Here is a 12,008-nt window from a genome sequence, read left to right as displayed (position 1 = left end):
AGAGCGTCAGGAAAACAGTCAGCTTACAACAACCATCGTCAGGGAGGGCGGAAAAGACTGGAATTTTAAGTTGAGCAATGGACTTCCCCACCTAGTGCCAGCAAGTTTGATGACCTGCTTTAATAAGAATTGTTTTTCTTCATAGCATTTAAGGTTGCTCTGGCAGAAGCAGAATTCCAAAGGAAAGAATTCCTGAGAAAACAAGGTAAGATTTTTAAAAATATGCTGCTTGTCCAGACAATGTGTCTACAAGGTTATTCCTGTTGCAATCCTAACATTTTCTAGAATATCTTGCACTGTATAATCTGGGCTTTTTTGAGGAAGTCTTCCATCATTTCAAGGAGAGCACAGGTTAATCACTCATTACTATAGGTTTGCAGATGACTCGAAGGTTCATGCAGTTGTGGATCATGGAGAAGATTATCATCAGTTACAGCAGAATATTAACCAAATGTAGAAATTATGAGGGTAGGCTTTGTAGGTTACTGCTGTTTAAACTGTTTGCTTGTTTCCCCATTGCAGAGTAGTAGCAGGTGAAGCTCAATCTAGGGAAGTATGAAGTGATTCACTTTGGGACATCCAATATGAAGGCAGACTACAGGGTTAATGGCATGTTTCTTATCAGTGTGGAAGATCATAGGGATCACAGGGTCTATGTCCATGGATCCCTCAAATTTGCCATGCAAGTCAATAGGGTTATTAAGAGGGAGTATGAGGTATTGGCCTTCATTAGTTGGGGGAAGGTGTTAAACTCTTAGATAGGCACATGGATGGCAGAAAAATGGAGAGCTACTGTATGAAGGAGGGAAGGATTAGATTTATCTTAGACTAAGTTAAATGTCAGCACAAATAGTCGTGGGACATAGGGCCTGTGCTGTGCTGTATGTGGTGGGAGTTAATAGCATTTTTTCCTATGCCACGCAGTTATTACATGGGAGGAGTTCACATTCTGTACAAGCAGCACTGTCAATAAAGTTCTGTTGAATATCTTGCAAGGCTGGCATCTTGGTTTGCTCTGCACTATCCCACAATATCAAACAAAACACTGATGTTCTATGTACTGGGAAGCAAAGTTCCATAAACTTGGTGTCCAGGGTAACCAATATCACTGAACTCAGCTTCAGGTTGTTGATTTTAAATTTGTTAATTTACTTGCCTCTTTTTAGAATCAACATCTCCATCCTTGCTCATCTTTACTCGCATCAACTGTTATCACATCACTAGGGTGGAGGAGTTATAGGTGCGGGTTTTGCAGGTTGCTACTCTAAACTGTTTCTGTCTGTCGCCCAGGTCCCCATTTTGCAGAGTACATGCGCTGGCATGTGACAGATGAGTGTCAAGTTGAGCTGACATGCAAGGTAAAAAAATACCCATTCTCATTCTTACATGTTGGTCCATGTCCTCCTCAAGTATCCTCCTCAAGATACTTCATCCTCAAGCATCATGATGAAGCCACACTCAGGATGGAGGAACAGCACCTAGGTAGACTGCATCCTGATGACATGAACATCAATTGCTCTAACTTCTGGTAATTTCTACCGCTCCCATTCCCTCTTTTCCTATCCTATATTCTGGTTCCCCTCTGACCTCTTCTCTTTATTTGCCTATTATTTCCCTTTATTACCTCTCCTCTTTCCCTTCCCCCATGGTCCACTCTCCTCTCATCAGATTTCTTCTTCTTCAGCCCTTAACCTATCAGCTCTCAGCTTCTTCATCGGCCTACCTACCCTCACACCTTCCTCCTCACCTGCTTTCACCAATCACTGATCTCTATACTTTCCTATGACGATTCATTTACCCCTAGACATCGATAGAGTTTGTTTATTATTGATTATTATTATTCCTATACTTTTAGGTTTATTATTGCTAACTTGTAATATATGTATATTTGCATTTTTGATACTGTATGTGTAGTTTTACTAATAAACACCTTTAGTTTGGTACCACAAGACTCCAACGGATTCTTCTTTCTCCGCTGGTCTGACACCCAGTTACGGGGTACGTAACAAAGAGAAGTTTGGATTAGTACATGTATAGTAGTATTATGGAGGGCTATGATCACAGTGCAGGTCAATGGGAGGAGGTAGTCCAAATGGTTCTGCACAGACCAGATGGGCCGAAGGACCTGTTTCTATGCTGTATTTTTCAATGACTATCTCATATTTTGATGAAAATGAAATAGTCAGTGCAAAACTTGTGCCAATTTTTTCCTCGGTGCATTAGTTTCAAGGCATACAGTTTGTTTCCAAGTTTGACTGATCCAACCAAACCGACAGAAATGAGCTTTCCTGATATTTTCAAAGTAATGCAGGAATATTTAGAACCAAGCCATCGTCAACTGCAGAACACTAAGTTTCATAAGTGGAATCAAAAAGGGGAGTCCTTCACCGAACAGGAGAGATTGAGCATTTGCAGTTTGATAATGAGCTTAATGAAACACTCATTAAGGGATTGTTTAGTTTGTGAAATCTTACAAGAAAGAATTGAAAATTGGCACATAACTGAACCACAACTTACATTTAAAAGAGCAGTGGAAATTACTGTTTCAGTGGAATCAGGTACAATTAAGGTACAGTGAGGAATGAAAGTGAGTGTGAATAAAATTGCAGCATTTAAACAGAAACCAGCCTGGCCAAATGAATTGTATTAACCACTGTGGAAGGGGCTCACATACACCAAACAAATGCAAATTTAAAGGTGAAACTTGTAGAAAATGCAACAGACTGGGACATATTTTTTCTCTGCCTGACACATTCTTTGTATAAGTGGATTGCAGAGGCGAAAAAGATAAAAGTTTCAAAAATGAGCAAGCTGTTGATGAAAAATCTGATAGTGAAGAGTGACACAGGATTGTGTGGCCTTGAGATTCACACTGTAAAAATTAACAATAGATAAGCAACATGGCTTACACCAGAAGTAAACCACAATTTAATTAAAATGGAATTGGACACTGGCTCAGCTCTTTCAGTCATTCTACAAAATGAGTTTGAACAGCATTTCAAAAATACTAAACTGAAGCCTGTAGATATCCAGCAAGTGTTTACCCTGGAGAAAATATAACTCCTGTGGGAATGACATTCCAAACAATGAAGAACAGCAACCTACAAGCGACATAGAGCCTGGGACCAACATAGTGGGGGCAGGATTGACTGAGACAACTACAAGCCGATTGGAGAGCCAGCCATTTTCATGCCACATGCCCTGCAATGAAGCCATCTGAAAGTGAATTAAGAAAGGTACTGGATGATGCCACAACCGTCTCCATGCTGTACCCCATGAACCATTGCTCAACAGAAGACAAACAGGTATTTGTGCCAGCATCTGTGGCTCTGGTTCCAAGGCATGTTGGACCGAAGAATGACCACGCTGCTCAGAGGAATTGTGAAAGTGACAAAAGCAGTGGTCTGACTACAGTAGTTTTTGTCGGCAGCATGTCTGAATAAACTTACAACCTGTGGCTTGGTTTTAAGCAGGAAGAGAGTTCAAGGAGCTTCAGGAAAGTTGAAAGCATTCAGTTTTTGTGAGTGAAATGAACCAGTCTCTACTCTGTGTGCATTAAGTTTATTGCATGAATTTCAAAGCAGAAGATTAAAAGCTGCTTCTAAAAGTAGACATGAAGATCAAAGCCCGGCTGGAATGAATAGAGGACCAAAAATAAAGGAGTCAATGGAGATACAAAAACAAAGGATTCATCAGATGATGTTGAGGATGAGAAAACGAAGAGGAAATGAAAACTAATGAGAAAACTAACATCAGTTCATAAAGGGAGCAGGAAAAGGATTAATAAGAGAATACTCCAGTGAGCTAAACACACCTTCCCAAGATCAAGGTGCACAAACTAGAAGAAAAGTGGGCACCACTTCCTGAAGTCTCAGAATCAACTCCGACATCTACCAGAAGAGTCCTCAGATCCTGAAAGTTTTCCACAGCCACATCTCCCTTGCCAAGCAGATTCCCTCCCTTGTCACGAACCTTTAGGCCTGAATGGACAATTTAAAATTTACTATGCTGTGGATGTCTGTATATACAATAGTTGTATTATAGAATATACTGTGTATCTAATTGAGATGCATTTGATATTGTTAGAGTTTTTTGCTAAGCAGGGAGGAGTGTTGTGTATTTAATATTTCAATAATATTTGAGTGTAATAGTTCAAGTGTTCTTGTTCATTGGGGGACGTCACGAGATGACGTAGCATCGAGACGCTGGAACCCAGCTCTCCTGTAAAAAATCAATAAATTAATGTTTAAGTGAAGAAAAGTTAGTCAATACTTTCTAAAAGTTTCTTATAAACTATTCCGGATTATTTCAAGCTATGCCTCAAAAACAGAAGATGAAGAAAACCACTACCGGGAAGACAACGCAACTTGGAGCAGAACCAAGGCCCACTTCTACCAAAGAACCACGGACTCAGGTACATTATACCACCGGCGATACGGAACAGGACACTGCGGCAACATCGGACATTCCTAAAGGAAAAGACCAACGAGAACTACGCAAACATGAAGGAAGGAGCATGCGCAAACGGGAGCAACCAGAACTACAAAGCCCAGTTACGTCTGCAACCGAAAGTGAAAGTGAATCTGAGGGACAGTCTGATTCTCTGGAAAGATCAGACGGAGATGGAGATAAAAGTTCTTCTGGAAATATAGAGAAGACTTTGAGGCAAATAATGCGTAAATTAGGCGCATTAAAAGTAATTAGAAGAAATCAAAGAAAAAATGATAAATATGGAGATTATGTTTGATAAAATGACAAAGACAGGAAAAAATGGAAAAGAGAATTATAGACTTGGAAACTACAATGGAAGACATGGTTGAAAGAATGAACAAAATGGAAGATGAGAATACTGCTTGGACATCAGAAAGAAAAATTTATGGAAAAAATTGATAAGCTTGAAAATTTTAGTAGACGAAACAATATTAAAATTGTTGGACTTAAAGAAGATGAAGATCCAATAAGTTTTTTTCAAAAATGGATCCCTGAAAAATCGGAAATGGAAGGAGAAACTCCAATTGAGATAGAAAGGGCTCACAGAACCTTAAGGTCAAGACCACAACCTGATCAAAATCCACGATCAATTATGATAAAATGCTTAAGATACCAAGACAAAGAAAAGATCCTGAAGGCGGCTGCCCAAAGTGCCAGAAATAGAAATGGGCCATTGAAGATAGCAGGGAAACCAGTTCTTTTTTATACTGACATAAGTTATAACCTTTTGAAGAGAAAGAAGGAATTTAACCCAGCGAAAAAAGTCTTATGGAAAAAATTTATAATGCGTCACCCAGCAACGCTGATAATTTTTTTGGAGGAGGGGAAAAGAAGATTTTTTACCGATTATCGAGAAGCAGAGGAGTTCGCACAAAAACTTCCATTTATTCGCTAATTACACATAGAGACTTCCAAGCGTAATGGATTAAAGATGAAGATAGAGACAGTGAATGGAAGTGATGGACATTTAAGGATGATACAGAGGAGAAAAGCAAAATTTTAGAAATACTAATTGAGGATAGTATTTTTTTCTTCTTATATACTTTTTTATGTTGCGGGGGGGCTGGGGAGCTTTGGATCGGTTACTGCGGGATTGACATGTGTAATCATGGCGATTGCCATGACCCGTACAACAGAGGGGGGTAATGTTGTGTTCTTTTTTTTCACAACATTTGTAGGGGGATATTTTGTTTTTTTCTTTATACTCTATTTTTCTATCTTTCTGCCTGGATGATTAGTGGGGACACACATAGCAACATGGAGAATTTTTAAAAGATTTCCCAGGATACCATGAAAGATTGGGTGTAATTATAGATTGGAGTAATATAATTTAAAAAAAAATAATGACTAATTTACTGAATTTTTTTAAGCTTTAATGTTAATGGGCTTAATGGACCGGTAAAAAGAAAAAGAATTTTAACATACATTAAAAAAATGAAAACAGATATAGCTTTTTTACAAGAAACACATTTAACAGATAAAGAACATAAGAAATTAAAAAGAGACTGGGTTGGAAATGTTATTGCAGCTTCATTTAATTCAAAGGCGAGAGGAGTTGCAATTTTGGTTAATAAAAATTTACCAATTAAAATACAAAACGTATTAATTGATTCAGCGGGGAGATATGTAATTATACATTGTCAAATTTTTTCGGAACTATGGACTCTTATGAATATTTATGCACCAAATGAAAATGATGTAGAATTTATGTAAGAGATCTTTTTGAATTTGGCTAATGCACATGACAAAATATTAATAGGTGGAGATTTTAACTTTTGTCTCGATCCAGTTTTAGATAGATCAATAAAGGTTGTCACAAAATCAAAAGTAGTAAAATTAACTCTATCATTGATGAAAGACTTCAACTTGATTGATATATGGAGAAGAATTAATCCAAAAGAAAGAGATTACTCATTTTATTCAAATAGACATAAAACATATTCAAGGATAGATTTTTTCCTGTTATCAACGAGTATTCAAGATAGAGTGAAAAATGTGGAATATAAACCGAGAATATTGTCAGATCATTCTCCTTTGATAATGACAATGATAATGACAGATAAAGAGGAATCAATTTATAGATGGAGATTTAATTCAATGTTACTAAAACGTCAAGATTTTTGTGATTTTATTAAAAAGCAGATTCAGTTCTTTTTAGATACAAATTCACATTCAGTTGATGATAAATTCATATTGTGGGAAGCAATGAAGGCATATTTGAGAGGTCAGATAATAAGTTATACTTTTAAAATTAAGAAGGAATATATAACAGAAATAGATCAATTGGAAAAAGAGATTACAAAATTAGAAAAAGAATCAAAGAAATATGACTGAAGAAAAGCAAAGACAACTTATTAATAAGAAGTTACAATATAATACACTCCAGACATATTGAACAGAAAAAGCAATTATGAGAACTGAACAGAGATATTACGAACTGGGTGAAAGATCACATAAGGTCCTTGCATGGCAGTTAAAAGCAGACCAGACTTCCAAAACAATAAATGCAATTCGAACAAGAGTAAATAAAATTACTTATAAACCTTTAGAAATAAATGAAATTTTAAGAATTTTTATTCTGAGTTGTATCAATCAGAATCACAGCCTACAATGCCTGCAGGATGAACAAGAGCAAAATGACAGTGTGGGAGTAGATTGTAAGGGCTTCTGAGTTTTTTTCCCTGTCTCAGGTACAAAGGGACCGGTTTTTGACTCAGCAGCCTAGGGTAACAGGGAGAGAATACTTTGAGGTCTTGGCACAGAAAATTACAGTTTAACCCGAGATTTGGGAATAAGTGCTGGACTTTATTGGGGCTTTTGTGCACGGACTCTTAGTCTTCTTTCTCTGTGTGAGACCCTGTGGGTCAATTATATTGGAGAATAAAGTTGCATTGTTTGCTGTGTAACCAAAACTATGTATCCAACTGTGTTTGCTATTTGCTATGTATCCAATTTATTAGCCAGAATGAAATCTCTGTATTGTCTCTGTACTATTGAACACATCAGTGCCTTGAGAATGTAGCTAACAGTGAAAGTAAGCATGTAGAGATAACAGTGGTAGACGGGATCGTGGAGTGGTGTGATGGTATGGGGACCAGTCATGGCCGGGAAAGGGGACACGTGTTCCAAGGAGTAGACGAGACAGGTTTGTGCAATGGTGTGAGAACCAGTCAAGGCACTAGAACAAGTATATGCCAATGAAACCAAGATAAGAAATTACTATAAGGAATACTGTGAACTAGGGCTCGGCAGACAATTAGTGACACGCTCATTAAGTGTCTCAGCTTTTGTTTGCAAATAAAGGCTTAAACTTCTCGAAGAACCTTCTACATCTCCTGGTTATTTCAAGAAACCACGACAAAATTGGCAACTGTGGCAGGACCGGAAAGAGACCCGCGGAAAGGACATGGCAGATTGGGGACGCTTCCCAGTCCTCTAGGGACCCCCACAGGGCTAACAGAATTAAGGGTCCACCCAAACAAAAAGTAAGCGCTTTTTGCGACAATTTGGACTAAGAACTCTGTTGGTTTTGGGGAGGTCTCGGAGACTCAGAAGTGTGGAACCACAGCCAAACGGTCTCTCCGGTTCAAAGAATCTGGCAGAATTGGGGGTTAACAGGAGGCTCAGAGGATTGATCAAGAACACTGCAGTGGGGGTAAGTACAAATAAGCTAATAAGAAGTTAAGTGAAGAAAAATTCCACGTTGTGTTGGTAAGTCCCTGTGGATACAGCTTCGTACAAAATGAAGGTCTGAAAGGAAAAGTAGAAAAATCCTCGTGGATACCGCCTTAAGAGATAAGGGTCTGAATAGATGAGGTGCAAAGAGAAAGTTCTATGGATACCGCTCTAGGTAGAGGTCTGCATGGGCAGAATGGAATAGGAAACAAGGACAGTCCAATATATAGTTTAAAGCACTGGTAGATAGACGATAGACTAGGCATAGAATTAGAGTAAATAGTATTATCCAGTAAACGAACTGTGAATCTCTGAAATACCTTAAAAAGAGAGAACAACATGACAGAGAAGGGAATGGCAGTAGAGATTCTGAGCAAAAAATTCCCGGTAAATAAAAGTGAGATCACAAAAACTTCAGAAAAATGGGAAAAAAGAACCAAGAACCTGGTCACAAAATGGCCAAGAGAAGGAACTTCTGATGTAAGCTTGTGCGAAGAGATGGAGGCACTAATTAAAAATTACAAACCAAAAGATAAATCTAATAGAGCAAAAAAAGAGAACGAGAAATGGAAGTGCTAAAACTCTTCAGAACGGAGGGAGAGAGGCTGAGGAGGACAGATAGAATATTGATTACAAGCGAGGAAGACACTAAGGTGCTGGTTAAACAGCCTGTCAGAGAGAGAGAGAGAGAGAGAGAGAGAGAGGGGGGGGGTGGTACAGTGAGAAGCTGGCTTCAGCTCCATACCCAGATGTAAAAGAAGCAGAAAGACCCCCTCCCTATAATGAGGAAGGAACCCCTAAGCAGTGCCCCCTGCTGATGGGTACAGTAAACATGCAGGGAGAAGTTACTGAGAGGGAATTGCCAGAGGAGATGTGAAAAGTACTCCAGGGGCCGACCAAGTATTGAATCAGGACAGAAAGGAAGGACTCCACAGGGAGACTGAGGGAAGAAGAGGACCCCGGAGAGATTTGTGTGGGAGGCAGTAAAGACATACCCTGAGACGGATGGGGAGTCAGGCGAGGAGGAGAGCCAGGACAGGTGGGAAGGAGGAGGAAGAATGATGCCGTTGTTAGTAAAAGGATCAGGACAAGTGCAGTATATCCCTTGGGGATCCCAGGACCGAGAAGGGCTGAAAAACACACTGCCCAGTCTACATGAAGGAGCAGGGAAATGGATTAGAGCCTTTGAAGAAGAAACGGCGGGATGATTATTGGCTATGGGAGATTTAAAGGCACTATTGATAAGGTTGATGGGATCATCCAAATTTAACAAACTAATGGAAATGGCTGGCATAGTAAACTCGAACGACCCGAGAACTGATGGAGACGGGTTTGACAGCGTGAGGCAGAGGGTATGGCAGACCCTCAGGAAGCTTTATCCACCCAAAGTGGATCCCAAAGCCTTAAAGGGGGATCCATTGGGAGACACTGAAAACCCAGCAGCCTGCGTAGAAAACCAGTTGAAAAGGTGGAGACTGGAGACTGAGCAAGAGGTGGAAAATAGCTTATTTATGACCTCACTGTTCCGACATAGCATTTTGGATGCAATGCCTCCGCAAGTAAAATCCAGGAAGTGGTTCGGTTGATGTCAATGACCCCACAAGTATTCAGAGACCACGTAGTCCATGCGGTTGAGAAATACCGGAAAAACAAACGAAGGTTGGCTGAGCAGCAGGAAGAGGTACAAAGAAAGTTAATACAAATGCAGCTCGAAGAACTCAAAAATGAAAAAGAGAAAAGCAAAAAGACGCTGCCAGCAACCACAGGTCCGAGTACAGCCATCGAACTGGATGAAGCATCCCTGTATGGAGGAACCGATCATACTGTAAGACAAGGGCCGGAAAACCCCATGCCAATAATCAATGTCTTCGGAGGACCATTCCCACAAATGCCCCATCAGGAACAGACTAAATTCAAACAGCCCAGACAGGACTGGAAGTCCCAAGGAGGGGGACAGAGGAGCTGTGGGCAGAGGGGACCAGTGAGGAAACGGGGAAAGAGAGATAGAGAGACTGTGACCTGGGTGTAATCAGCCAGGTCACATGAGAAGAGATTGTCCATTTACACCATGGCCTGTCACACACCAGCAGGAACCGATAAGAAGGGAACTAAAGTTTAGCCAAGGACCAGTCCCCACAGGCCCAAGCGGACCTCTGAACCCCTATGCGAGGTATTAGGGGTGCCCTGAGAACTCGAGTGGGAAGGGACATTACCCAATGATAACAAGGGAGGCAGACGAGGAACCCATTGTTCAGGTTATGTTAGAAGGGCAACTGACACCAATGATGATAGATACTGGAGCAATGTACACTTGTATACAGCCACAGTATGCCCTTCACCTTCCCATGTCAGCAAGTTTATTAAGACAGTAGGGTTCTCGGGGAAAACACATTTGACACAGTGCACGGCTCCAGTGCAGTTAAGAATGGGAAATAAAGGAATTGTTTTCCCAGTGCTAGTATCTAAAGGAACTCTGATTAATTTGTTAGGCAGAGATGCCTTATTGAAACTGGAATTAAAATTAGAATGCACCAGAAATGGGCTGAGGGTGGAAAGAGCAGGGGCTCAATTGATAGTGCAAGAAGACAAGAAGGCTAATGTCTTTTGGATAGGAGACATAGCAGATCAGATTCAGGAACAAACAGGAGGAAATCTGCAGATGCTGGAAATTCAAACAACAACACACACAAAATGCTGGTGGAACACAGCAGGCCGGGCATCCCTGACATATTCAGTTGTTTGCCTGTTCTCCATCTCCCTCTGGTGCTTCCCTGCCCCCTTTGTTTCTCCTGAGGCCTCCTGTCCCATGATCCTTTCCCTTCTCCAGCTCTGTATCACGTTCGCCAATCACCATTCTAGCTCTTAGCTTCATCCCACCCCCTCCGGTCTTCTCCTATCATTTCACATTTCCCCCTTCCCCCACTACTTTCAAATCTCTTACTAGCTTTCCTTTCGGTTAGACCTGATGAAGGGTCTCGGCCCGAAACATCGACAGCGCTTCTCCCTATAGATGCTGCCTGGCCTGCTGTGTTCCATCAGCATTTTGTGTGTGTTGTTCAGGTTCAGGAAACCTGGGAAAAATGGAAAAAGGGTGTGCAGGCTATATTACCCAGGGCTGTAACGCCCAAATCTGAGCTACATTGTACAGTGATTTTTGACGAGACTCAGAACAGGGAGTTAAAGGAGTGATGGCACCTGGAGGCATGTACCCAACAGCACCTGGAAGAGGAGGCTATGATAATTGGAAAGCAAGGGGCAGCTTTACAAGTTAAGTGGAACACCTTTTTAGAAAAATGGTACAGGATACTGGAGGCTGCGCCCCATGTAACGTTGTTGGTAAACAAGGGATATCAGTCTAAAGACTTAGGAATCTTAGTTAAGAGTACTGAAACAGTAACAGTGTGGAGGAAAATCATGCCGGAGGTGTGGATATCGGAAAACAGTTGGATTAAAATAATGGCAAGTGTAGATATGATAGGGACAATGAAAGAGGTAGAAATAACAAAATCAAAGCCCTGACAGCTGCGTGTGAAATGATGGAAGGTGAGAAAGTAGACATTTATACTGATTCGGCATATGCTCATGGAGAATGCCATTTGTTTGGGGCAGTGTGGAAACAGGTTTTAAAAAAAGCAGTGGAGATCCCATACAACATCGTCAGCAAATTCTAGACTTAATAAAAGCGATGATGAAACCTAAAGCATTAGTTATAGTAAAATGCCAGGCACATAAAAAGGGAAATGATGTAATAACAAAGGGAAATCAAGCTGCGGACAAGGCAGCCAGAAAAGTGTCTGGATGTACATCAGCCCCGCAGGTAAGCCTAGCTCCAGAACCTGTGG

This window comes from Hypanus sabinus, chromosome 10, assembly GCF_030144855.1.
Source record: "Hypanus sabinus isolate sHypSab1 chromosome 10, sHypSab1.hap1, whole genome shotgun sequence".
In the NCBI taxonomy this organism is placed as follows: Eukaryota; Metazoa; Chordata; class Chondrichthyes; order Myliobatiformes; family Dasyatidae; genus Hypanus; species Hypanus sabinus.
The sequence above is the reverse complement of the archived record's forward strand: the minus strand, read 5'-3'. Positions refer to the sequence as shown.